Source organism: Halichoerus grypus, chromosome 6 (genome assembly GCF_964656455.1).
Source record: "Halichoerus grypus chromosome 6, mHalGry1.hap1.1, whole genome shotgun sequence".
In the NCBI taxonomy this organism is placed as follows: Eukaryota; Metazoa; Chordata; class Mammalia; order Carnivora; family Phocidae; genus Halichoerus; species Halichoerus grypus.
The window spans coordinates 17,102,632-17,130,382 of NC_135717.1; the positions used below are offsets into that span (position 1 = coordinate 17,102,632).

The 27,751-nt window shown below is 40.5% G+C and overlaps 1 long non-coding RNA gene across 4 annotated transcripts in view; it reads right to left on the minus strand.

The window, feature by feature from the left end:
- LOC118540542 (uncharacterized) overlaps nt 1–27,751 on the minus strand; it is a 31,528-nt gene that overhangs the window by 802 nt on the left and 2,975 nt on the right. For 3 of the 4 annotated variants that reach the window (XR_013448772.1, XR_013448771.1, XR_013448770.1), the window contains exons 2-4: nt 15,651–15,804; nt 3,761–4,068; nt 1,735–1,897 (exon numbers count right to left, since the gene is read on the minus strand). This is a non-coding gene — a long non-coding RNA (uncharacterized LOC118540542). The remainder of the gene's footprint in view (nt 1–1,734; nt 1,898–3,760; nt 4,069–15,650; nt 15,805–27,751) is intronic. The other variant, XR_004919696.2, reaches the window with a different exon arrangement.

A 27,751-nucleotide genomic window follows, 5' to 3' on the forward strand; every position in this document is an offset into this window, starting at 1 on the left:
AAATAATAAAATACTTAGGAGTAAGCTTAACCAGGGAGACAAAGGGCTTGTACACTGAAAACTATAAAACGTTGCTGAAAGGAAGGTCTTAAGGAAGACCCAAATAAATAGAAAGACATCCATGTTTATGAGTTCGAAGACTTAATATTGTTCAGATGTTGATCCCACCCAAATCCATCTAAAGCCCAACAATGATTTTTTTTTTTTTTAAAGATTGTATTTACGACCGAGCCACCCAGGAGCCCTCAACAGTGATTTTTGCAGAAATAGGACAATCCATCCTAAAATTCCTATGGAATTTCAATGGACCCTGAATAGCCAAAATTATTTTGAAAAAGAACAAAATTGGAGATCTCACACTTTCTGGTTTCAAAATGTATTACAAAGCTATAGTGATTAAAACAGTGTGGCAACTGGCATAGGATAGACCTATAGACCAATGGAATAGAATAGAGAAATAAACCCTCAAACATATGGTCAAATGATTTTCAACAAGGATACCAACATCATTCAATGGGAGAAAGCTAGTCTTTTCAAAAAATGGTGTTGGGAAAACTAGATATCCACATGCAAAAGAATGAAGTTAAACCTTTACCTTATACCATGTACAAAAGTTCATTCAAAATGCATGGAAGAACTAAACATAAGACCTGAAATTATACCCTTAAAAGAAAACATAGGGGAAAAGCTTCATGACACCAGAACCACAGACAAAAAAAAAAAAAAAATTAGATAAACTGGACTACATAAAATTTAAAATTTCTTTTTTTTTTTAAAAGATTTTATTTATTTATTTGACAGAGAGAGAGGGAACACAAGCAGGGGGAATGGGAGAGGGAGAAGCAGGCTTCCCGCGGAGCAGGGAGCCAGATGTGGGACTCAATCCCAGGACCCTGGGATCATGACCTGAGCCGAAGGCAGACACTTAACCGACTGAGCCACCCAGGCGCCCCAAAATTTAAAATTTCTGTGCATCAAAGGACACAATCAACAGAGTGAAGAGACAACTCATGGCATGGGAGGAAATATTTGCCAAGGTATCTGCTAAAGAGTTAATATCTGAAATACATAAGGAACTCCTACACTCAACAACAGCAACAACCAAAAATTAACCTGATTAAAAAGTGGGCAAAGCACTTAAATAGGGGCGCCTGGGTTGGTTAAGCAGCTGCCTTCAGCTCAGGTCATGATCTCAGGGTCCTGGGATCGAGCCCCGTGTTGGGCTGCCTGCTCAGTGGGGAGTCTGCTTCTCCCTCTCCCTCTGCCAGATGATGACAGAGTTTCAGTTTTCCAAGATGAAAAAAGTTCTGGAGATGGATGGTTGTGATGGTTGCACAAAGTGAATGCACTTAACACTACTGAACAGTACCTTAAAAGTGTACTATACACTTAAAAATGGCTAAGATGCTAAGCCATAAGATAAGATTTATCATATGTGTATTTTGCCACAATTAATAATTTAAAAAAGAAAGAAAAAACAAAAAAATTCCAAGCAGCCTATGTTATCACAATCTTGGATTTATCCTAATAGGCTTGTCCCCAGATATTAAATCAGTTCAGATGGTAAATTAATTACCTTCACCCATCCTGCAAGCTGATGAAAGATTAAAAAAAAAAATTATACTGCTATTGGTTTACACTTTGAGGTTAATTCATGACTTCAAGGTGCATCGGAAATAGAAATTCTAAGTTAGAAAATCCATGTGGCATTATTACATAAAATTGAACGCTCACATGTGCTCTTGTGCGGGTTCTGGGCCTGTTTGCCCTCAGATCCACTCCTCGCAGTCCCCTGATGTGCTCGGTTATTTGGCCGGGTGATTGCTCCAGGCTGCACGTCACAGGCAGCCATGTCAGCTGGCTTCCATTTGAAGCAAAGGAAAGCAATGGAGGGAGACTGTAAAGCAGAAGAAGGAAGGAAGAAGCCAGGGTATTTCTCTCCCAGCACCCTCCTCCACCCTCACTCCCATCCCCATGTCAGGTAGCTTCTCCTGTGATGGCTGTAGCTTTCACATGGGTCCAGCTCCCACGGAAGAGGCTGGCCATGATTCTACAGCTTCTACAGGTGACCCTGGCCCTGGGATCTGGTAACACTAACACTTGTTCCTCCATCCTAGGAGTGGTAACAGCTTTCTGCTATTGTTAATTTTTGGCTTGCCTTCCCATCTCTTGTTAGGCTTCTCAGCCAGTGGTTATCATACCCCTCAGCAATAAAAAGGAACAAACTATTGAAACATGCAACAGCTTAGACCTCGGGGGAGTTATACTGAATGAAAAAAGCCAATCACAATATGTTCCATACTGTCTGATTCCATTTATATAACATTGTAGAAATGACAAAATCATTGAGATGAAGAACAGATTAGTGGTTGCCAAAGGTTAAGATAGGGGTTGGGTAGGGAGAGGGGATGGGTGTGACTATAAAGGATAATATGAGGGATCTTTGTGGTGAAGCAACAGTTCTGTATCTTGATGGTGGTGGTGGCTACATAAATCTACATGTGATAAAATTCAATATGTGCACAGACAAACACAAATGAATGCACATAAAACTGGTGAAATCTGAATTGTCTGTGGATTGTACCAGTAGCACTTTCCTGATTGTGACCCCGTACTGTGGTGATGTAAGATGTTACCATCGGGATTGTTATCATTTCTTTGGATAAATGCCCACCAGTGGAATTACTGGAATTACTTGTGAATCTATTATTATTTCCAAATAAAAAGTGATTAAATTTTTAAAAAGAAACAGAGATTTCCTGACATCTCCCTCTAAAATGGACAGCAAATTAAGAACTTTTAGATGTTTTGTTGTTATCTAAGAGGTAAGCATAGTCAAAGTGGAGTTTAGCAAGAATGCTACTTGATATTGCCAACATAGCGGAGATAAATTAACAACATTGAACCAACATGGGTGGGGGTGACTTTCAGGGTAATGCAGAGGATGTTTCCAACGCATACCCTAACTGCCAATGACATCTTCTTTGCAGTACTATAAAGGTAGGACATGAACAGGAACCAAAGCCTCCAGGCCCTGTGAACAACTCCAAACGAACTCTGAGTATGTTCTGGTTATTTTTGTTTATTCTGAGGATGGATTGAGGCTTTCTCTTGCTAGAGAGCTATGCGCATACTGGTTGAGAAAAAATGACTTGATTTTAGAATTCCCAAGGGGGGGGTTTCAATTTATCTCTCTGGTAATAGAAACACATATTTCCCTGGTACCATTATTTTCTTAATCTACTTGGAAAATAAACTTTTTATACCATCCACCATCTTTGGCAAAAATAAGAGAACTAGGGGGTGCCTGGGTAGCTCAGTCATTAAGTGCCTGCCTTCAGCTCAGGTCATGATCCCAGGGTCCTGGGATAGAGGCCAAAGTCGGGCTCCCTGCTCAGCGGGAAGCCTGCTTCTCCCCCTCCCTCTCCCACTCCCCTGCTTGTTTTCACTGTCTCTCTCTGTCAAATAAATAAATTAAAATCTTAAAAAAAAAAAAAGAGAACTAAAGAAATTCAAAAACTCATAATTATCAAAACTCTCAGAAACCCCAAGCTTTGCAACTGCCCATGGTACAAGATCAGTTCCCTCCAGGATCCTCAGAAGTTATTTCCTTCTGAGTTAACTGCCCCATGCATCTGGGAATTACTTCAATCCTAGATTGATCCCACTGTAAACTTATATGACTAATTTCTGCAGAGACTCGTATAATACCTCCAGACTTATCACCAATAATAACAAGCTGTATTGCCAAAACACCCACCTAAGCAGCTCTGCATGATCTGATACCTGGAGATTTGGTCTTCTGGAAAAGGATCAGGAAAAAACTGCCCATGAGCCTCTACAAAAAGGACTTTTAACAAATAACTGACATAACAATAAACTCCAAGTTGTTGATCCCTGTGTTCATATTTCCCAAATAAGAAGACATATATCACTTTTTGCTGAGTACTGGGCATCTAGTCCATTAGGGGACCTCACACTGAGGATTCTTAGCAATTCTCTTAGAAGTTGTTGACTGTGGGCAGTGTCTCTCCCAGATGATGGAACGAGATGCTAATTGAACAGCTTCTGCAGAAGACAATAGAACAAGATTGATTTTTTAGTTCTTCAGTATCCTTTTCCATACCCTTTGTTCTCTTGGAAATCTTACCTATTACTGTCTTTAACACCCCCTCTTTAACTGACTAAAGTTTTTTCAATATGATCTTCTGTATCAGGGCACCTGGGTGGCTCAGTCGGTTAAGCGTCTGCCTTCAGCTCAGGTCATGATCCCAGGGTCCTGGGATTGAGCCCTGCATGGGGCTCCCTGCTCAGCGGGGAGTCTGCTTCTCACTCGCCCTCTGCTGCTCCCCCTGCTTGTGCTCTCTCACATACGACATTTTTCTGTCAAATAAATAAATAAAATCTTTTAAAAATATGATCTTCTGTATATTCCATCATTCTATTACTTTTGCCCCCCGGTGGTTTCTCTTTCTTACCTAAGGAAAAAAAAAATATGCTGCTGCATATTTCTCAGACCTTAGCTACTGCTCTGAGTTCTTTTTTCACAGATAGGTAGGCAATGCTTAATTATTTTACACAATGTGCATATTATAAAAATATTAAAATCATCTATTAAATGTTATCTATCACTAATCTAAGTAAAGTACAATATACCATTTTATTTTATTTTTATTTTTTTAAGATTTATTTATTCGAGATAGAGAGATTTAGGGAAGGGGCAGAAGGAGAGGGATAGAGGATCTTCAAGCAGATTCTCTGCTGAGCATGGAGCCCAATGTGGGGCTCGATCCCAGGACCCTGAGATCACGACCTGAGCCAAAATCAAGAGCTGTCGCTTAACAGACTGAGCCACCCAGTTGCCCTACAATATGCCATTTTAAATTTATTTTTATTGGGGCGCCTGGGTGGCTCAGTCGGTCAAGCGTCTGCCTTCGAGATTTTATTTATTTATTTGACAGAGAGAGACACAACGAGAGAGGGAACACAAGCAGGGGGAGTGGGAGAGGGAGAAGCAGGCTTCCGGCAAGCAGGGAGCCCGATGCGGGGCTCGATCCCAGGACCCTGGGATCATGACCTGAGCCGAAGGCAGACGCTTAACAGCTGAGCCACCCAGGTGCCCCTTATTTTTCTATTTTTATTATTTTTTTTTTTATTTTTTTTTTTTAAAGATTTTATTTATTTATTTGAGAGAGAGAGAATGAGAGAGAGAGAACACATGAGAGGGGATAGGGTCAGAGGACGAAGCAGACTCCCTGCCGAGCAGGGAGCCCGATGCGGGACTTGATCCAGGGACTCCAGGATCATGACCTGAGCCGAAGGCAGTCGCTTAACCAACTGAGCCACCCAGGCGCCCCTATTTTTCTATTTTTAAAGTATATTTGACATATAATGTTATTATGTTAGTTGCAGGTGTACAATGTAGTGATTGGACAATTCTATACATTACTCAATGCTCACCACAATAATATGGTGTAGTAACCATCCAACAATATTATAGTATTATTGACTGTATTATTATTGACTACATTCCCTATGTTGTACTTTTCATTTGCATAACTTATTTATTTAATAACTGGAAGTTTGTACCTCTTAATTTCCTTCATCTATTTTGCCCATCCCCCCCGCCCTTCTCCCATCTGGCAACCACCTGTTTGTTCTCTGTATTTATGTTTCTGGTTTTGTTTGTTTGTTTGTTCATTTACTTTTTTTAGATTCTACATATGAGTGAAATCATATGGTATTTGTCTTTCTCTGCCTATTTCACTTAGCATAACCCTTCTAGGTCCATCTATGTTGTTGCAAATGACAAGATCTTATCCTTTTATATGGCTGAGTAATATTCCATTTTTTATGTATATCACATCTTCTTTATCCATTCATCTATTGGTGGACACTTAGATTACTTCCATATCTTGGCTATTGTAATGCTGCCATAAACATAGGGGTGCATATATCTTTTCGAATTAGTGTTTTCCTTTTCTTTGGTTAAGTGCCCAGCAGTGGAATTACTGGATTGTATGGTATTTCTATTTTTAATTTTTTGAGGTACCTCCATACTGTTTTCCACAGTGCTTGTACCAATTCACATTCCCACCAAGAGTGCAGTGAGGGTTCCATTTTTTCCACATCCTTACCAACACTTGTTATTTCTATTGTTCTGAATTTAACTCATTGCTGGATCTGTTGCCTCCCCACCTATTCCTGCTGACAAAAAAAAATGTTATAGCTTCAAATATGTCAGAAGGTAGATTTCCTTCCACAAGTCCTTTCTGGTCTTAAGTTTTCCTCACATAATTAATTCCAAAGTTTGGTCCTATAAAATTGGACCTGAACGAAATGCTTTTGCTGAGGTCATTATATCTGTACCAGTTAAACCTAGGTTATCAGGAATGGGAATTAATGTTGGGGCTATTCTTGCTATAGACACTCTAACCTACTTACAGTAATTGTGTAATTCCACTCAAGGAATCTGTCCACCTCAAGAGTCCAAAAATTGTATACACTTATTGTGATAAATGCTATTTATCCCTCAAGTCAACCTATGCCTCACTGGGGTCCTACTTCTTATTTAGACATCAAGCTTTTACCTGCTGCCGCACACTAACTTATCCTGCATATTAGGGTAACTGTTAGAGCCTCTCAGATATTTTCAACTACCACCTCTCCAGTGGATCATGTTTTTCTGACAATGGTACCTAGAAATCTCTGAAATGAGACAAGAACAAGCTACTCAGGAAAACTCCCAGGAGGGATAACCTACTCCCTTATCATGCATACAATATGAGCTTTACCTCCCAAAGAGGGATAATACTACTGGAAAAGATGATCCAAAACTTGTCTCTAACCTCAGCAGACATCATAAATGATACAACATCTACTCAGCAGCCAACAACCAATTTAAATTTATTAACCAAGGGGAAAGTTATGCTTTCGCAAACACCTCTTGCTGCACCTGCATAAATACAGGTCAAGTAGAAAAGTCTGTGACTCTGCTAAAAGAAGTCACTTGAATTTCTAAAAAAGACAACCTGGACTTTGGGACATGTTTTCATTGCCTGGATTTGATAACCTGGGCCCCTGTCTTCAGGGCCTATTACAAGAAATAATAACCAGTTTGTTTCTGGTAATTTCCTGGAATGTAGTTGGCTGATGTACCAAATTGAGACTTCAGAGTCTCAAATGCTACTGTGCAACCATCATCATGCCAGAGGACTCAACAACTCATGCTGTAACAAAAGGAAAAGGTGAGACTGACTATGTCTAGACTAAGTCTAACTATGGATGTTCTCTCCACAATCTCCTAATGAGCAACATCTTGGCAATGGTGAAGAGCTGGGTAGTAGACTAAAGTCCTGAGGCTGACTCCATCTGCCCTTGGCTAAGAAGGAGACCGGGAAAGAGAAAGCATCCTCTGACAGCCTAGAGCTGGCCTGGCCTAGCATCTAGGCTTTGGTGTTGATAGGAGCCCGTATGACGCAACTAGACTGTGGTTTTCTCTTGATGAACATAAACAAAACACCAACACAAGACAAGGCCACCACTGTGATGGATCAAGACAAAAACAAGACCATTCTATCATGACTGAACACAGACAAAAACAAGAATATTATCCAAACAGAAATGACCAAATATCCCCATCCTGGCTAATATGACAATTATGCTGCTTTAGCAATTATAGCTTTAGTTTTGCTCCTTTCTTCCCACCTTTTAGATAAAAATTTTTAAGGGGCGCCTGGGTGGCTCAGTTAGTTAAGCATCTGCCTTCGGCTCAGGTCATGATCTCAGGGTCCTGGGATCAAGCCCCGCATCGGGCTCCCTGCTCCGCGGGAAGCCTTCTTCTCCCTCTCCCACTCCCCCTGCTTGTGTTCCCTCTCTTGCTGTGTCTCTCTCTGTCAAATAAATAAATAAAATCTTTAAAAAAAAATTTTTTTTTTTTAAGATATCCATGGGCACCTGGGTGGCTCAGTTGTTAAGCATCTGCCTTTGGCTTAGGTCATGATCCCAGGGTCCTAGGATCGAGCCCCACATAGGGCTCCCTACTCGGGGGGGGCCTGTTTCTCCCTCTCCCTTTGCCTGCTTGCTCCCCCTGTTTGTGTTCTCTCTCTCTCTCTCAGATAAATTAAATACATACATACATAATACATACATACATAAATAAAATAAAAAATTAAGATCTCCAATCACAGAACTATCCCCACTTCCTCGTAGCATTCAAACCACAGCAAATCCCCTTTCCTTGAGTCTTCCCCAGAAACCTAACACAAGCTCAAGTCCTATAATAAGTCATTTCTAATATCTTCTTACTGGGGTGCCTGGGTGGCTCAGATGGTTAAGCGTCTGCCTTCGGCTCAGGTCATGATCCCAGGGTTCTGGGATCGAGTCCCGCATCGGGCTCCCTGCTAGGCGGGGAGCCTGCTTCTCCCTCTGCCTCTGCCTCTCTCTCTCTGACTTTCATGAATAAATAAATAAAACATTTAAAAAAAATTATAATATCTTCTTACTGAGATGCCCTACAATTTCCCATATTGTGTGGTCTCCCTCATTGCAATGAGTCAATAAACCCAACTTTGTTCAATTATAGGTATATTCTTGGTTGCCTTTGACAGGAGGGCATTGTCACTGGAAATTAGCAATTGGCGTTTTTTGTTGTTGTTTTTTTTCCCCCACTGAAAGATACTGATTTTTAAAAAGTTAACTCAAGGGGCGCCTGGGTGGCTCCATTGGTTAAGCGGCTGCCTTCGGCTCAGGTCATGATCCTGGAGTCCCAGGATCAAGTCCTGCATCGGGCTCCCTGTTGGGCGGGGAGCCTGCTTCTCCCTCTGACCCCCCACCCATGCTCTCTCTCTGTCCTTCTCTCTCTCAAATAAATAAAATCTTTAAAAAAAAAAAAAAAGTTAACTGGAGGGGCGCCTGGGTGGCTCAGTCGTCAAGCATCTGCCTTCGGCTCAGGTCATGATCCCAAGGTCCTGGGATAGAGCCCTGCATTGGGCTCCCTGCTCAGCGGGAAGCCTGCTTCTCCCTCTCCCACTCCCCCTGCTTGTGTTCCCTCTCTCTCTGTGTCTCTGTCAAATAAATAAATAAAATCTTTTAAAAAATAAAAAAATAAAAAGTTAACTCAAAACAAGTTTTAAGCAGTCTGAAATCATACAGTAGAGGTCTATGGGTTTGATTTGGCCTGAGGACTGTCAGTTTGCAACCTTTCAGTTGGATGATGTAAAGATTAGTGTTATGAATAGTTAACAGCCATTAAGTACCTAAGCTGAACCAGGGATTGAACACATACTTTCACATGTACTGTTTTATTTAATGTTCTTTTCTACTTAAGTCATCAGAACTCTCTGAATTCTATTCATGCTGTGCCATTTGCAAGGTTGCCCGCTGAATGTTTGACTATAAATGAGGTCAAAGCCCTATTTTACAGGGAGATGCTGATGTATACCGGTTCCTTCCCGCTGTGAGCCTGTAGCCATAGGAACTGTGATCAAGTACACAATAACACCTCCATGATCAAATCCCCGGGGAACAAAGTTCATTTTAATGAAGCTGGTCTGACTACCAGCAATCTGGGGGACTTTCTGGGCTTTGCAGCAGTGTGCTGCCTCCTGACTTTCAGCCGGCTCTGGAGGAGGAGAAAGCAGAGCTGTCTCAGGTATGGGCTTATTGGGAGCTGGGACTGGGGCCAGGCAGGAAAAGGCTGTGAGGAAAATTCTTCCAGGCATGCCGTTCCCGAGGAGAAAGCAGGAGAAGGGCCTTGTATACCAGGTCCCACGGTCTCTGAAGGCTTTACCAGTTCTGTGAGTATATGAATCACGCCCAGAATTTAGGATTCTGCCATCACCCAGGGCATTGGTTAGAATCTTTCAGGACCCTTCCAGCACTAGAATCATAGGAGCAAGGGACCCAATTCTATGACAACTTTGGCTTGTGAAAGTGGGAGGAACAGAAAAAGCTTTAGGCTAAGTGCTGGAGTTTATACCCCACTAACTCACTTCCCTTTCTGTATCCTTGCCATTTCCCACATAATATGTCCTTCCCTCTATTCTCTAAAAAGTCCAGGGACCTATGGCTTCCTCTGACTGCCTGAGGAGAGCCCTGGGAATCTTAAGCCCACCCAGCCCCTGCCTTTCCCCTTTCCTCTGCTCTGTGGACCAAGGTTTCTGCCTCAGTTTCCCTGAATGTCGAAACAGTTTCCTAGGACTGGACCTAGCCCTCCCTCCTTGGCATCCCAGACTCCCCTGGCCAGTGCTGGCCCTTGGAGTCAAGACTGTCTTCCTGTGCTCATAATGTCAGGCTTGTTGTAAGAAACTTAATTACTCGAACCCCATTCTGAGTATAGCCACTACATAGAGTCTCTGACTGCCCCCCATGTACTACGTGGATCTTAACAGCCTGAATCAAGTTGCTTTGGGCACAGTCCAGTGGCCATAGCCACATTGCTCAAGGAGTGGCTCTATGCCAGATCAGGTTCCCAGCCCAGATCTTATCTTCTTTACCACCAGACCATTCTGCTGACAAGACATCTCTGTGGCCAAGCTGCTCATTTTGAAAGAGATGAGCAAAGAAGTAATGAGATAAAGACAGAGACAGAGAGAGGGAGAGAAAGAGAGAGATATTGGGACAGAGGCTCCTAAAAAAGATCTGTCATTTTTCAATTAATCAATCAATCAATCAATCACCTAAAGCATAATGGAGAGCTGCATCTCTTCTCCATCCTTGCCCAATATGCACCTTTGAGGCTTTTTTTATTATTTAGAAAAATTTTAATTATTATTGAAAAGCTGATACACATGATAAAAAATTCAAACAATAACAGAGTATGCCGTAAAAATATGTTTCCCCCCCACCCTGACCTCTAATTCTCCTGTCTAGAGGCAGCCCCTATTCAGTTTCTCCTTTATCTTTCCAAAACATACTATGCATATATAAGCATGTGTGTATCTAATCTCCTCCTTTTTGTGAAATGCACATATTAACATACTATATGTTTTCCTACATTATACTGTTTCCACTTGAATAAGCTCCACTTGGAGCTTATTTCAGGTTTGTCCATGTAGGTACGTCTCATCCTATTTAGTAGATGAATCATATTCTATTGTGACCCTACTGATGGGACAATTCTATTGGTTTTCTTTGTTTGTTTTGATATTATAAACAATGCTACAATGAATATCTTTGTAATGCATCTTGAAATACATGAATAAGTTTGTCAGATAAATTCCTAAAGGTAGAATTTCTGGGTCAAAGGTTATGTCCACCTTGATAGATATTTTCACTCTGTACTGTAGGGAGCTTAAATGAATTTAGACTCCCGTCAACACTGAGGGTGGGCCCGTTTTCCCAGACCCTCACCAACGGGGTATTTGCAGACATTCAATCTTGGTGTGGCTTTATTAGTTTATTCATCAAAATAATCCATGTATATTATTGTCAGGTCCTGAGCTGAGCCACAAGAATGTAGAAATTAATAGGACAGGTCCTAAACCTTGCCCTAATAATCTAGACATGCAAACTACAATATTATCTGGAAAATGCAACAACAGTACAAGGTACAAAGGTAGCACAAGGAAGGGAGGGGTTCATTTCATCTGTTTGAGGGAGAGTGGGGTGTGTTCACAGCTAGGGAAAACTTGGTGAAGAACCCAATATCTGAGATAAGTTTTGAAGAATTCATTTATTTAACAAACATGTGTTAAGTGTTATGTGCCAGATGCTGTTCTGGGTTCTTAGGATATATTAGTGACAAAAAGATTCTTGTCCTCATGAAGCTTATGTCCTAGTGAGTCAATAACGAGTAGACATAATGAATAAGTAAATTATATAGTATGTTGCAAGGTGATAGGCACTATGGAAAAACAAAAAGCAAAATAGTGTAAGGGGGATAAGGAGTGTCTATGGTAGAGGGGGATGTGAATACTAATTTTAAGTAAGGTGGTCAGGTAGACCTTGTCAAGGAGGTGATTTTTGAACAAAGACTTGACAAAAGCGAGTTAGGAAATATCTAAGGAAAAGCTTTCCAGGTAGTGACAACAGCCAGCACAAAGGCTCTCAGGTAAGTGTGGGCCTGACATATTTGAAGAGCAGCAAGGAGGCCAGTGGACTGAAGCAGGGGAAGCATAGTAGGAGAGGGGGTCAGAGAGATGATACGGGCCTTTAGGCCACTGAGACAACTTTGGTTTTTCCCCTAGGTAAAATGAGAAGTCATTGCATGGTTTTAAGCAGAGGAGTAACATGATCTTCCTTTAAAAAAAATTTTTTTAAAGATTATTCTGGATCGGGGCACCTGGATGGCTCAGTTGGTTAAGCATCCAACTCTTAATCTCAGCTCAGGTCTTGATCTCAGGGTCGTGAGTTCAAGCCCTGCGTTGGGCTCCATGCTGGGTGTGGAGCCTACTTAAAAAAAAAAAAAAAAAGATTATTCTGGATGTTGTATTTAGACTGTGGGATGGGGACAAGGGTAGAAGCAGAGAGTACAGTAAGTCAGAAGTAAGGTGATGGGAGCTTGGACCAACATGGTAGTAGTGGAGATGGTAAGAAGTGGTTGGATTCTGGATATGTGTTTAAGGTGGAGTCATTGAGCAGGAAGTGGCATGAGAGAGGAAGAGAGGAGTTAAAAATGACCTCAATGGTTTTGGCCTGAGCTACTGGGAAAAAAAAAAAAAAATTGAGTTACCCTCAACTGAGATAAGAAGGCTGAAGGTGTAAAGCAAGTGTCAGGGGGAAAGACCAAGTATTCAGTTTGGGATATGTTAAGTCTCTGAGACCTATTAGACATGCAAGTGGAGATGTCAAACAGGCAGTGAAATATATGAATGTGGAGTTTGAGAGAGAGAGGTCTAGACCAGAAATATAAATTCAACATGTAAATGATGAGTACGGATGTTTCAGGCAGATGAGGGTGGGGAGTGATCCACATGGAAGAAACAGCTTAGGCATAAATATTTGAATTAGTAACTTTTTTTTTTTTTTAAAGATTTTATTTATTTATTTGAGAGAGAGAGACACAGTGAGAGAGGGAACACAAGCAGGGGGAGTGGGAGAGGGAGAAGCAGGCTTCCCGCCGAGCAGGGAGCCCGATGTGGGGCTCGATCCCAGGACCCTGGGATCATGACCTGAGCCGAAGGCAGATGCTTAACGACTGAGCCACCCAGGCGCCCCTTGAATTAGTAACTTATGTCTGGGGAACAATAAATGCTCAGTTCTTACTGGGGTTTAAAGTACAAGGGGGTTAGAGCAGTAGAGGATGGCGCTGCAGAGGTCAGCAGGAATATGACTGCCAAGGGCCTTATGGGACAAACCAGGAAGCTTCAATTTTACCACGAAAGCAGTGGGAGATGAATGATCAGACTGGTATTTCAGCTGGGGAACAAGTGGAAATGGTTTCAATAGTCCAGGCAAAAGAGGTGTTGAGGGCCTGCACAAAGGCAGGGGCAGAGGGAAGAGTGGATCTGAGAAATATCTGTAGGGCAGTAAGGTTTCAGACTGATTAGATATGAGGGTTCAGGAGTCAGGAAGAGGCAAGGATGATTCCAAGGTTTTGGGCTTGGTAAGTGTACAGGTGGTGGTGTCAACCAAGAGAGGAACAGTGGAGGTGGAGGGGAGCAGTTGCAGATAGAACGTGGGCTCATTATGAGTCCTTTTAGATATGCTGAGCTGGAGGTGACAGTCAGATGTTAGATACATTAGCCAAAAGGTTTGCTCTTGAGATTTTGGATCCATTAGAATTAGTCATCAGAGGATAATTAAAACCATGCATATGAGTGTGTTTTGAATGAGGGATGGGAACCAGTAGAGAAGAGTCCTTGATTTCCCTCTTTCCCTCCATCACCAAGTCCCATTGCCTCTGGTGTCTTCAATTCAACCACTTTTCTTCAATCCCATATGATGACCTTGGCACTAGTCCATCATATCTTCCTTGCACGTTGGGAATTGTTCCTAATTTCCTCTTTCCCACTATTGCCTCCTTTCGACCTGTTTCCTTCTAATAGCCAGAGTGATCACTTCAAAACGTATATATTATCATATCATTATTCTCCTTAAAAATCTCCATTGGCTTCCCATTCCTCTTTATAATAAACTCCAGTCTCTTTACAATGGTTTACAAGGCCCCAGCCCTGGAGTAGCTCTCCAGCCTCTTTTCACACCACCCTCCCCTCATTCATGTTGTGATCACCCCAGCTCCCTACAAGCCAGTCCTTTCCTCTCTGGATCTTTACACTGCTATTCCTTCTACCCAGAATGCTTAGCTCCCAGACTTTCACACAGAAAACTTCAGGCATCAGCTCAAATGTCACCTCCACACACACACAAAAACAACAACAACAAAAAAAAAAGCAAAACGTAATACCTCTCTGACCTCCTTATTTAAAATGACCTCTTATTCCCTATATCTTCATATTCATTTCCTTCATATCCATTTCAAAGTTACTTGTTAATTGTCTATCTTTCTTACCACAATGGAAGCTTTATGAGGTCTGGAGCATTATCTAATTTGTTCCCCACTATAATCCTAGCATCCAGGCACAAAGAGTTGCTCTGTAAATTTTTGTTGAATGAATACGGGTGGAAAAGCAGAGAAGGATGATTGAGGAAGCACTGAGGAGTTGAGAGGGCATCTAGAGCATAGTGAGAGGAGTGGCCTTGGGCGGGAGGAGGGACACATGCATGTTCTTCTGTGAACAGAGGCAAGGAGGAAAGTTTGGATGAGCATGCAGGGAAGTGTGTATGTGGAGCTTGGGGGTATGTGGCAAGGGCAGGAAGTTCAAGGATTTCATGGTTGATGGCCTCTTTCTGGTGAGGTCATCTGCTGACACCTCAGATGGAAGTTTCAGAGATTGGGTAAAGGATTTGAGGAGAGTGGGAGAGATTTGGAAGAGTTAACTGAGGAGAGTGGGAGAGGGAACTCTCCAACATTTTGAGACTACCATGTGGCAGCCACCAGGTGAGTGTTGAGGTTATAGAGATGAGGAGAACGTGAAACAGACTTTGCTTTCAGGAATTTGCAATCCAAAGGAGATAGACTTTCTACAAGAAAGCTGGAAGGCAGGGTGCTGGGTACTGTAATGGTGGAGTGTTGCAGAGGCATGAGGAGGGTGGGTCTCCATTCTGAGAGTGGGGAAAAACATTACAGAGGTTGTGCCTCTAAGGTTGGTCCTGAAGAAAGAAAGTATGTACAAGGTAGAAGTAAGTAAGTGTGTTCCACGAAGAGAACGGTACCAGCAAAAGCATGGTGGTGTGGAATGCCTGGAGTGAAAAATGGAAGGTGATGCAGGAAGGCAGGGTTGAGGCTAAGTAGTGAAGGATCTTATATGCACCAGGATTTAGAATTTACTCCCGGAGTCACAGAAGTCTTTAGCGGAGCAACGGAATCTTGAGATTGCTCTTTTAGGAAGCTAACCCGATAGGCAACGTGGGTGATGGATTGAAGGGAGGAGAAACCAGAGGCAGTGAGAAGGGTGAGGAGACAGCTGCTGTGGTCCCAATGAGAGATAATGAGATCCTGAAGTAATCAAAGGCAGTAGGCTTGGAGAGGAAGGGAGGGATTCCAGCTTTGATGATGGATGGAATTGGGGTGGGAAGGGGGAGGGTGGAGTCAAGGCTGACTCAGAGCTTTCTTGCTTGGGAGACTGGGTGGATGATGGTGCTGTTACCTGAGATGAAGATACAGCAAGAGGCACGCCTGGGTGGCTCATTCGTTAAGCGTCTGCCTTCGGCTCAGGTCATGATCCCAGGGCTCCCTGCTCCGTGGGAAGCCTGCTTCTCCCACTCACCCTGCTTGTGTTCCCTCTCTTGCTGTGTCTCTCTCTGTCAAATAAATAAATAAAATCTTAAAAAAAAAAAAAAGATACAGCAAGAGAGGGTATACTAAGCAAAAGTAATAAGCTCAATTTTTTTTTTAAGATTTTATTTATTTATTTGACAGAGAGAGAGACAGCGAGAGAGGGAACACAAGCAGGGGGAGTGGGAAAGAGAGAAGCAGGCTTCCCGCGGAGCAGGGAGCCCGATGCGGGGCTCAATTCCAGGACCCTGAGATCATCACCTGAGCCGAAGGCAGTCGCTTAACCAACTGAGCCACCCAGGCGCCCCAAGCTCAGTGTTTTAAAAAAAATTGTGGCAAGGGGCACCTGGGTGACTCAGTTGGTTAAGCGGCTGCCTTCGGCTCAGGTCATGATCCCAGAGTCCTGAGATCAAGTCCTGTGTAGCATCCGGCTCCTTACTCAGCGGGGAACCTGCTTCTTCCTCTGCCTGCCACCCCCCTCCCCCAGCTTGTGCACTCTCTCCCTCTCTCTCTTTCTCTCTCTCTGGCAAATAAATAAAATCTTTAAAAAATATAAAAATTAAAAAATAAAAATAAAAAACTGTGGCAAAATACATGTAGCATACAATTTACCATTTTAACCATTTTAAAGAGTACAGTTTAGTGGCATTAAGTACATTTACAATGTTGTACAATCATTACCTCTATCTAGTTCCAACGTATTTTCATCACCCCAAAGGAAACCCCAGATCCATTAAGCTGTTACTCCCTAGAGCCCTTCTGCCCAGCCCCCGGCAGCCACTTTCAGTCTCTATGGATTTGCCTATTCTGGGTATTTCATAAAATTGGAATCCTACAATATGCGACCTTTTGTGTCTGGCCTCCTTCACTGAGCATAATGTTTTCTGGGTTCATCCATGTTGTTTAGCAGGTGTCAGTACTTCATTCTTTTTTCTCCATCTTTTTTATCGTGGTAAAATATACATAACATAAAGTTTACCATTTTAACCATCTTTAAGTGTACGGTTCAGCTATATGTTAATTAATTCATTTTTAAAAAGTATACAGTTTAGTGGCAAATGTACATTCACATTGTACAACCATCACCACTGTTCACCTCCAGAACTTTTTTCATTTTCCCAAACTGAAATTCTGTACCCATTAAATAATGATTCTCCAATCTCCTTTCCCCCCCAGCACCTGGCAATCACATTCTACTTTCTGTCTCTGTGAATTTGACTACGCTAGGGATCTCATGTAAGTGGAATCACACAGTATGTGTCTTTTTGTGTCTGGCTCATTTCACTTAGCATAATGTCCTCAGGGTGCATCCACGTTGTAGCATGTGTCAGAATTTCCTTCCTTTTAAAGGCTGAATAATATTCCATTGTGTGTGTGTATATATATATACACCACATTTTGTTTATCCATTCATCGGTTGATAAACATTTGGGTAATTTTACCTTTTGGCTATTATGAATAGAGACACTGTGAACATTAGTGTGTAGGTTTTTGTTTGAACACCTGTTTTCAACTTTGGGGGTATATGCTTTGGAGTGGAATTGCTGGGTCGTATGGTAGTTCTATGTTTAATTTATTGATTACCTGCCTCTGTGGCTTTACCATTTTACATCCCCACTACCCATGTACAAGGGTGTACAAGGGCTCCAATTTCTCCACATCCTCACCAACATGTGTTATTTTCCTTTCTTTATTGCTATTATTATGGCCTTCCTAGTGGATGTGAAGTATTATGTCACTGTGATTTTGATTTGCATTTCCCTAATGACTAATGATGCCCAGCACCTTTTCATGTGCTTATTGGCCATTTGTATATCTCCTTTGGCGAAATGTCTATTCAAGTCCTTTGCCCATTTTAAAAGTTGGGTTGTTTTTTGCTGTTGTTGACTAGTTAGGAGTTCTTTATATACTCTATATTAACCCTTTATCAGATACATGATTTGCAAATATTTTCTCCTGTGGGTTTTCTTTTCACTCTCTTGGTAGTATTCTTGAGTACACAAAACTTACATTTTGATGAAGTCCAATTTATCTTTTTTAAAATTTTTGTTGCTTGTGCTGTTGGGTGTCACATCCAAGAAATCATTGACAAATACAATATCTCAAAGAGTTGTCTCTGTTTTTTCCTGAGATTTTTATAGTTTTAGCACTTAAGTTTAGATCTTTGATCCATTTGAGTTAATTTTTTAAAAGATTTTATTTATTTATTTATTTATTTATTTTTTTTTCCTTTTTCTTTCTTTTTTTTTTTTTTTTTTAAAGATTTTAATTATTTATTTGACAGAGAGAGACACAGAGAGAGAGGGAACACAAGCAGGGGGAGTGGGAGAGGGAGAAGCAGGCTTCCCGCGGAGCAGGGAGCCCGATGCGGGGCTCGATCCCAGGACCCTGGGATCATGACCTGAGCTGAAGGCAGACGCTTAACGACTGAGCCACCCAGGCGCCCCTATTTATTTATTTATTTATTTATTTATTTATTTATAGCACAAGCAGGGGGAGGGACAGAGGCAGAGAGAGAATATCAAGCAGACAATTTCCTCCTACTCCCTCTGCCTCCTGACTGATCCTGGTCCTTCTCCATGTTGCCCTGTGTGGTTGTTGTGCTTCTTGCTTCTAGGTTTCTCTGAGTATATAAACTTCTTCCTTCATGACATTAATTTCCATGTCTTATCATACCTGATTAAAACAAATCCTGTGCACATTTTAAAACATCATTGTACTTTAAAAAAATTATTGTATTTTTCAGTTACTAAATTTCTATTTGGTTCTTTTTTATAATTTCTATCTCTTTATTAATACTCTCTATTTGTTGAGATATTGTTCTGGTTTCCTTTAGTTCTTTGTCCACGGTTTTCTTTAGCTTATTGAGCATATTACAGACAGTTAATTTAAAGTCGTTGTCTCAGAAATCCAAAGTCTGTGCTTCCTCAGGGACAGTTTCTATTACTTTCTTTTTCCTGTGAGTGGGCCATATTTTACTGTTTGCTGTTGTTGTTGTTTGCATGCTTTGTAATTTTTTGTGAAAACTAAACATTTTGAAATTATGATGTGGAAAAGAGAGAGAGAAGGAAGAGTAAGGGGAGGGGAGGGGAAGAGGAGAGGAAAGGAAAATAAAAAAAAATACTTTCTGGGTCTTTTCAGATTTGTCTCTGTGTTGGGGCACTCCTTCAGCACTTAGCCTGGCCACTCACAACTCTGCCTTCATTTAGTGCTTGTGCTGAACCTAAAGACCAGCCAGAAATGAAACCTATGGTCTTTTCATGTATTTTCTGAGCATGTATCCTGCCCTGGGAGTTTTTCAAAGCCCTATTTTCCAAAGATTCTCATTTCCCTTTTTTTTTTTTTTTCCTCACTGGCCTTTGGTATACCTATTGTTTGCCTCATCTATTATCTTTTGCCCCAGTTGGCACTGGCTTGTTCATTTAGCCTTTTTTTTTTTTTTTTAAGAATTTATTTATTTATTTGACAGAGAGAAACACAGCGAGAGAGGGAACACAAGCAGGGGGAGTGGGAGAGGGAGAAGCAGGCTTCCCGGGGAGCAGGGAGCCCAATGCGGGGCTCGATCCCAGGACTCTGGGATCATGACCTGAGCCGAAGGCAGACTCATAATGACTGAGCCACCCAGGCGCCCCTCACATAGCTTTTAATGTTTTCTGGGAAGGTCTTCCATGTAGCTGCTTCTCTGCCCTGAGGGTGTTCTGAATTAGACAAAATAATTGCATCAGTCTTTCAGGGAACCCATAGCAGGTCAAAACACACAAATATAATTCCTTGGGAAAAGGTCCATTCTGTTCCCTTTGGGACCAGGTACCCACACCAGAAACAGTCATCAAGATTGTCACTGTGCCGGGAAGGGGTGGAGTAAGGTTAACATTAAAACACCACAAAGCTCTCTTACCCAGTTCCTGTTGGTTAAGAATTCACATAGTTGCTGTAAACCTCTATCTTCCAGAGTTCTGATATGTTCATTCTGACGGTTTTTTTTCTGGGTTTTTTTGGTAGTTCTGGGGAGGATGGCCTGCTAGAGGTCTCTATCCTGCCCTCTTCACTGATGTCATTCCATGAGTCTCTATCCTGCCCTCTTCACTGATGTCATTCCATGAGCTTTGTCTATTCCTGTAAGACACCAGGAATAGACAAAGCTATGAACCCTTGAAGCCAGAGATACGTCCACACCATTAGATCTCCAGAACTTAGAACAGTTCATGGCGCACAGAGGACACTCAACAAATGTTTGTTGAATGAATGGAGTTTTGTTTTTTTTTTAATTTTTAAAAAAGATTTATTTTAGAGAAAGAGAGAGAGTGTGTGTGCATAAGTGAAGGGAGAGGCAAAAAGGGAGGGAGAGAGAGAATCTCAAGCAGACTCCTGCTGAGCATGAAGCCCATCATGGGTGTTGATCCCAAAACCCATGAGATCATGACCTGAGTGGAAATCACCAGTTGGATGCTTAACCAACTGCACCACCCAGGTGCCCCATATGAATGGAGCTTTTAAAAAGACATTTGAGAGGTGCCAGGGTGGTGCAATTCATTGGGCGTTGGACTCTTGGTTTTGGCTCAGGTCATGATCTGGGGCTTGTGGGATTGAGCCCCATGTCAGGCTTCACGCTTGGCTGAGAGTCTGCTTGGGACTCTCTCTCCCTCTCCCTTTGCCCCTCCCCTCCACACACACACACACACTGTCTCTCTCAAATAAAATAAATAGATCTTAAAAAAATAAAAATAAATAAAGACACATTTGAAAATATGGACCTTAAACTTGACTTCAGTGTATGGCCTAGAGATAGGGATTTTTGAATAATCAGCGTATAGATGATAATTGAAGCCATTGATGAAAAATAAGTTTTTTTCAAATAACATTAGGAATAACTAAATTCCTAGGGATTCCCTGGGTGGCTCAGTTGTTAAGCGGCTGCCTTTGGCTCAGGTCATGATCCCAGGGTCCTGGATCCCAGAGTCCAGCTCAGCGGGGAGCCTGCTTCTCCCTCTCCCTCTCCTGCTGCTTCCCCTATTTGTGCTCCCTCTCTCTCTGTCAAATAAATAAATAAAATATTTTTTTTAAAAAAGGAATAACTAGGGGCGCCTGGGTGGCTCAGTCGTTAAGCGTCTGCTTAAGGATCCTGGGATCGAGCCCCGCATCGGGCACCCTGCTGTGCGGGAAGCCTGCTTCTCCCTCTCCCACTCCCCCTGCTTGTGTTCCCTCTCTCACTGTGTCTCTGTCAAATAAATAAATAAAATCTTAAAAAAAAAAAAAAAAGGAATAACTAAATTCCTTTTTAGGACAAAGCAAAATTACTACTGTCACGTGCCCCCCTAAAGTTAATGACTGGTCCTGTGTGCCCTTCCAGACCCTTTATTATCTATTTTTACTAAATGTGAATATAATAAAAAATATATATATAATTACATAAAATATATGTATATATAATTTTATATAAAATTATATCTTCTATATACACAAATATTTGGCAGATAGTTTTTTAAATATATATCTTGGAAAGATATCAGTAAAGTTTATATAATATATTCAAGACATTATGCTAGACGCAATATACTTCACAAGTTAAAGACACAGATCTAGATATAAACTGCCTCAGTTTATTTTATTTTTTATTTTATTTTATTTATTTATTTGACAGAGAGAGAGGGAACACAAGCAGGAGGAATGGAAGAGGGAGAAGCAGGCCTACCGCTGAGCAGAGAGCCCCGCAGAGCCCGATGCGGGGCTCAATCCCAGGACTCTGGGATCACGACCTGAGCCGAAGGCAGACGCTTAATGACTGAGCCACCCAGGCGCCCCTAAACTGCCTCAGTTTAAATATTTGCTCCACCATTTATAGATGTATAACTTTTGTAAAGCACTCTCACTTTCTTCATCTATAAAGTGGAATGGTAATAATAAACAGTATGTTTCTTGTGTAGTTTTTGAGATTTAAATGAAATAATCCCTATAAAGGCCATAGCACCATGTTTGGTACATGGCAAACTTTCAATAAAAGTTCACTATTTGGAATGAACAATCAGAAAAGCAAGTCAAGAAAACAATGTCAGGGGCGCCTGGGTGGCTCAGTCAGTTAAGCAGCTGCCTTCGGCTCAGGTCATGATCCCAGGGTCCTGGGATTGAGCCCTGCATCGGGCTCCCTGCTCAGCAAGAAGCCTGCTTCTCCCTGTCCCACTCCCCCTGCTTGTGTTCCCTCTCTCGCTGTGTCTCTCTCTGTCAAAATAATAATAATAATAATAATAATAAAATACTTAGGAATAAGGTTAATCAATGAGGTGTAAGATCTGTACACTTAAAACTACAAAACATTGGGGAAAGAAATTAAAGAAGACCTAAATAAATAGAAAGGCATCCTGTGTCTTGGATTGGCAGACCTAAAATAGTTAAGATGATAATACTAATCAAAGAGATCTCTAGATTCAGTGCAATCTCTATCAAACCCCAATGGTGGATTTTTTTTTTCAGAAGTGGAAAGGCCAACCCTCAAATTTATATGGAATTGCAAGAAACCCCAAATAGCCAAAACAATCTTGAAAAAGAAGAACAAAGTTGGAAGACTCACACTCCCTGATTTTGCAACTTCCTACAAAACTACAGTAATGGAGACAGTGTGGTATTGGTAAAGGATGGACATATAGACCAATAGAATAAAATTGAGAACTCAGAAATAAACCCTCATATCTAAGGTCAATTGATTTTTTCACACTTTTCAATTATCTATTTTTTGCATGTTTTATATAATAAATAATGCATTAATAAATATTGTAAAAAACTTTACAAGTAAACAGTTATATCTGTCAAAGGTATAGGCTCAAAAGTTCTTCCTGATAGAAGTGCGCAATCAAAAAGATTTAGACAATAATGTAATTTGAAAACAACTTCTTTTTCATCAATGGCTTCAAATATCATCTATACACTGATCATCCAAAAACAGGTATGAAAAAATCTTGTGAAAAATGATTAGATCCCAGAGAGGGAGACAAGCCATAAGAGACTCTTAATCATAGGAAACGAACTGAGGGTTGCTGGGGGTGGGGGAGTGGGAGATGGGGTAACTGGGTGATAGACATTAAGGAGGGCATGGGATGTAATGAGCACTGGGTGTTACGTAAGACTGATGAATCACTGAACTGTACCTCTGAAACTAATAATACACTATATGTTAATTAATTGAATTAAAATAAAAAAAATTATTAGATCCATATTTTGCAAGTCTTGAAACACATGCTTCTATATATGGTTAACTGATTTTTGACAAGTGTGCCAAGATTACTCAATGGGGGAAAGAACAGTCTTTTCAAGAAATGGTGCCAGAAAAACTGGATATCCACATGCAAAAGAATGAAGTTAGACCCTTATACCATATATACAAAATTAATTGAAAATGAATAATAGACTTAAATGTAAAAAACTAAAACTATAAAACTCTTAGAAGAAAATATAGGGACGAATCTTCATGACCTTGGCAATGATTTCTTAAATATTACATCAAAGCACAGGCAACAAAAGAAAAAAATAGAAAAATTAGACTTCATCAGAATGAAAAACTTGTATATCAAAGGGCACCATCAAGAGAGTGAAAAGATGGGGCGCCTGGGTGGCTCAGTCGTTGAGCGTCTGCCTTAGGCTCGGGTCATGATCCCAGGGTCCTGGGATCCAGCCCCGCATCGGGCTCCCTGCTACGCGGGAAGCCTGCTTCTCCCTCCCCCACTCCGCCTGCTTGTGTTCCCTCTCTTGCTGTGTCTCTCTCTGTCAAATAAATAAATAAATAATCTTTAAAAAAAAAAGAGTGAAAAGACAACACACAGAATGGGAGAAAATATTTGCAGATCACATATCTGATAAGAGATTAATTTCCAGAATAAAGAACCCCTACAATTCAAATGACAAAATCACAAACAACCTAATTCAAAAATGGACAAAGCACTTGATTTTTTTCAAAGAACACATACAAATGACAAATATGCACATGAAAAATGTTCAATGCCATTAGTCATTAGGAAATGCAAGTAAAACCCACAATGAGACACCACTTCCAATGCACTAGGATGGCTGTTATAAAAAAGATAAAAATATGTGTTGGTGAGAATGTGGAGATATTGGAGCCCTTGCATGTTGCTAGTGGGGATGGAATGTGGTGTGGCCGCTGTGGAAAACAGTCTGGCAGTTTCTCAAAGAGGTAAACATAGGATCACCATAGGACCAAGCAATTCCATTTCTAGGCATATAAGATTTGAAAACAAGGACTCAAACAGTTACTTGTACACCAATGTTCATAGCAGCATTATTCACAATAGCCAAAATGTGGAAACAATCTAAGTGTCCATCTACAAATGAATGAACAAAATGTGGTGTGTATACACAATGGAATTATTCAGCCTTAAAAAGAAAAGAAATTCTGACATACACTATAACATGGATGAACCTTGAACACCTTATGCTAAGAGAAATAAGCCAGACACAAAAGGACAAACATTGTATGATTCTATTTATATGAAATATCTAGAATAGACAAATTCATAGAAATAGAAAGTAGAAAAGAGGTCACTGGGGTCTGGGTCAAGGGGGTAATGGGTAATTGCTTAATGGTTACAGAATTTCTGTTTGGGGTGATGAAAAGTTTTGGGAAAAAATAGTGGTGATGGTTGTACAACATTATGAATGTAGTATCACTAAACTGTACACTTTAAAATGATTAAAATGGCAAACTTTATGTTATATGTATTTTATCACACAAAAAAAAAAACTAGGCAAAAAAAAAATAGGCAGGTCTTCCTTTAAAGAAACTTACCATCTAGTTAAGAGAACTTGAACATTTAAAGAAATAACATTAAATATTTGATGATAGCATGAGAATAGTTGTTTTCCTTTGGACAGAGGAGATGGGGAGTTACTGGAAAGGGGAATGAAGGAAGTTCCTGGAGTGATGGAAATGTTTTATGTTTTGATTGGGGCGTTTACATGGGCATTACATTTGTCAAAACTTATGAAATTTCATACTTAAGATCTGTGCATTTTACTTTATGTAAATTTCACCTGGTAGGGGGGCATTATTAGCTACTACTAATCCCTTGACTATTAATATATATTACAGTTATTTTCTCCTACTTCTCACTTGTATGAAATCCTTCATCAAATAGAGACTTTTAATTTTTTTTTGTACCTTTTAATCCCCTTTATCTATTTTGCCCATCTCCCCACCCACTTCCCCTCTGGCAACTCCCAGTTTGTTCTCTGTATTTAAGACTCTGGGGTTTTTTTGTTTTGTTTTTTTTAATTAACACATTTAAGTGAAATCATATCATATTTCTCTTTCTCTGACTTATTTCACTTGGCATAATGCCCTCTAGTTCCATCCACGTTGTTGCAGATGGCAACATCTCATTCTTTTTTAAGGCTGAGTAATATTCCATTGTATATATATATCATATCTTTATCCATTCATCTATTGATGGACACTTGCTTCCATATCTTGGCTGTGTAAATAATGCTTTGATAAACATAGAGTTGTATGTATCTTTTTGAATTAGCATTTTCATTTCCTTTGGGTAAATACCCAATAGTAGAACTACTGGATTGTACAGTATTTCTATTTTTAATTTTTTGAGGAAACTTCATACTGTTTTCCACAGTGGCTGCACCAATTTACACTCCCACCAACAGTGCACGAGAGTTCTCTCTTCTCCACATCCTTGCCGACACTTGTTATTTATTGTCTTTTTGATACTAGCCATTCTGACAGGTGTGAGGTGATATCGCCTTGTGGTCTTGACTTGCATTTCCCTGATAATGAGTCATGTTGAGGATCTTTTCATGTGTCTGTTGTACATCTGTATGTCTTCTTTGGAAAAATGTCTATCCAGGTCCTCTGTTCATTTTTAAATTGGATTGGCTTTTTTTTTGGGGGGGGGTGAGTTGTATAAGTTCTTTATATATTTTGGATATCAACCCCTTATCAGATATATCGTTTGCAAATATTTTCTCCCATTCACTAGGTTCCTTTTTGTTTTGTTAATGGTTTCCTTCACTGTGCAAAAGCTTTTTATTTTGGTATAGTCCCAATAGTTTATTTTTGCTTTTGTTTCTTTTGCCTGAGGAGACATATCCATAAATATGTTGCTAAGGCCAATGTCCAAGAGATTACTGTAGAGGCTTTTAATTTTAAATGTTAAGTTGATCCATTTTTTCATTTACGGCTTCTGGTATTTATGTCTTGCGTTAGAAGGTATCTTATTCCAGGTTTGCAAACATACTTTTTTTTTCTCAATATTTGTATCATGTGTATGTGTGTGTGCATGTGTGTGCTTGTATGTGTGTATTACATATAGCTGTTGACTAGTTGAAAATCATGGGCAAGTTTCCTAACATTGCTAAGCCTTGGTTTTCTCACCTGTAAAGTAGGGATAATGCTGATTTGGTTTTGTTATTGATAAGACGACATTTGAGGGCCATTAAATGTTTGACCCATTTAGACGTTATTCAGAAGAGAGTAGTTGTTGTTTTTTTATATTATGGTATCATCTATCTATTATGGTATTTGACATTTTATCATAATTTTTTGTGCATCTGTCTCTTTCACTAAGGCTTTTCATTGGTAGGAAATGTGGCTTCCCTCAGTGCCTAACCAAATGCCTGGCATTAAACAAGTGTTCAAGTGTTTGCTGAATGAATGAATTAGTTGATTGAATAGATGAATAACACAGGATAAAACCAAGAAGTAAAAGGAAAAAGACTAACTTTGTCAAGAAGTCCTGATATGAAACTAAACACAAAATTGAAGTCCAATTGAAGGAACCTTATGCAGTATGTAGGGGCTCTTGTCCAAGGATAGGCTCCAAGATGGCTGAGGTTCTGCTGATTGAAACTGTATATAAACATTCAGGCAAAAGTGCCTTTTTCCATGGAGAAGGTCCATAGGCAGATTTTACTTTCCAGAAGGCTAGGGATCCTGAATACTTTGTCCACCATTGTATTCCCAGGTCACAGAATACTGCCTGGTAGCTCAGAGATGTTTATTGAATGAATATCTGACTGAATGAAAAGCTTTCATCAGATTTTCACAGAGGTCTGTGACTCCAAAGAGTTTTAGAGCTTGATAATATAGAAGGAAAAAAATCAAACAGATCCCTGAGAGCTTTTATCTGGGCCAGGGCACCTAGAAGAATCTATCCTTGTGGAGTGATGGAGGAACCCCTCTCCCAATTCTTTCCAAAAGACTGGGTGATTCGCTTCTCAATTGGCTTTCTGATTCTCACATTTGTTTGTAGTCAGGCTTGAATCATAAGCCAGCTTCTGCCTCCTACTACTGTGTGACCTTGTTTGAATTATTTAAGCTGTCTAGGACCAGTTTTCTCCAGTAACATCCACCTTCAGGACCTGATGAGTGGATTACCAAGTCAGAACATTGGTATAATCCTGGCGGATTACAATGCACCAACAATTTTGTGTCCTCTTGTGCTCCTCCCCACCCCAACTTTTTTTTTTTCTATATAAGACATTTGTTTACATCCATTTACCCTGATTTCCAGGCCTTCAGGCAGTTCCTTGCTCTAACCAGTTTGTCTCTAGTGGTCCGTAGAATTTGTTCATTGGGCTACCTAAGTAAATATCAATTGTGGTCATTTACAAGAACTGCTCTCCAAATATGCCTAATTACTCTGTAGTACAAGAATAATGAAGGGAAACTCACATTTGTTGACTTCCTATTGTGTACCAGCACTACACTGGGCATTTTCATGTCTTATCTTGCCCTACAAATTAGACTTGTCATTAAGTGGAAACATTGACAAAGCTTTTGCTATATGGATATTAATTTTGTGCCTGGACCATAGTAGTCCTAAAATTTAGTGCTATTTTTAGTAGCACTAAAAAATAACTGTCGACCAAATAAACTTTCTTTTAGCTTTTAACCTAAATTTCACAAACATGCAGCATGGGCAGTGTGCTCCCAATTTTAAAATGAAACTGAAA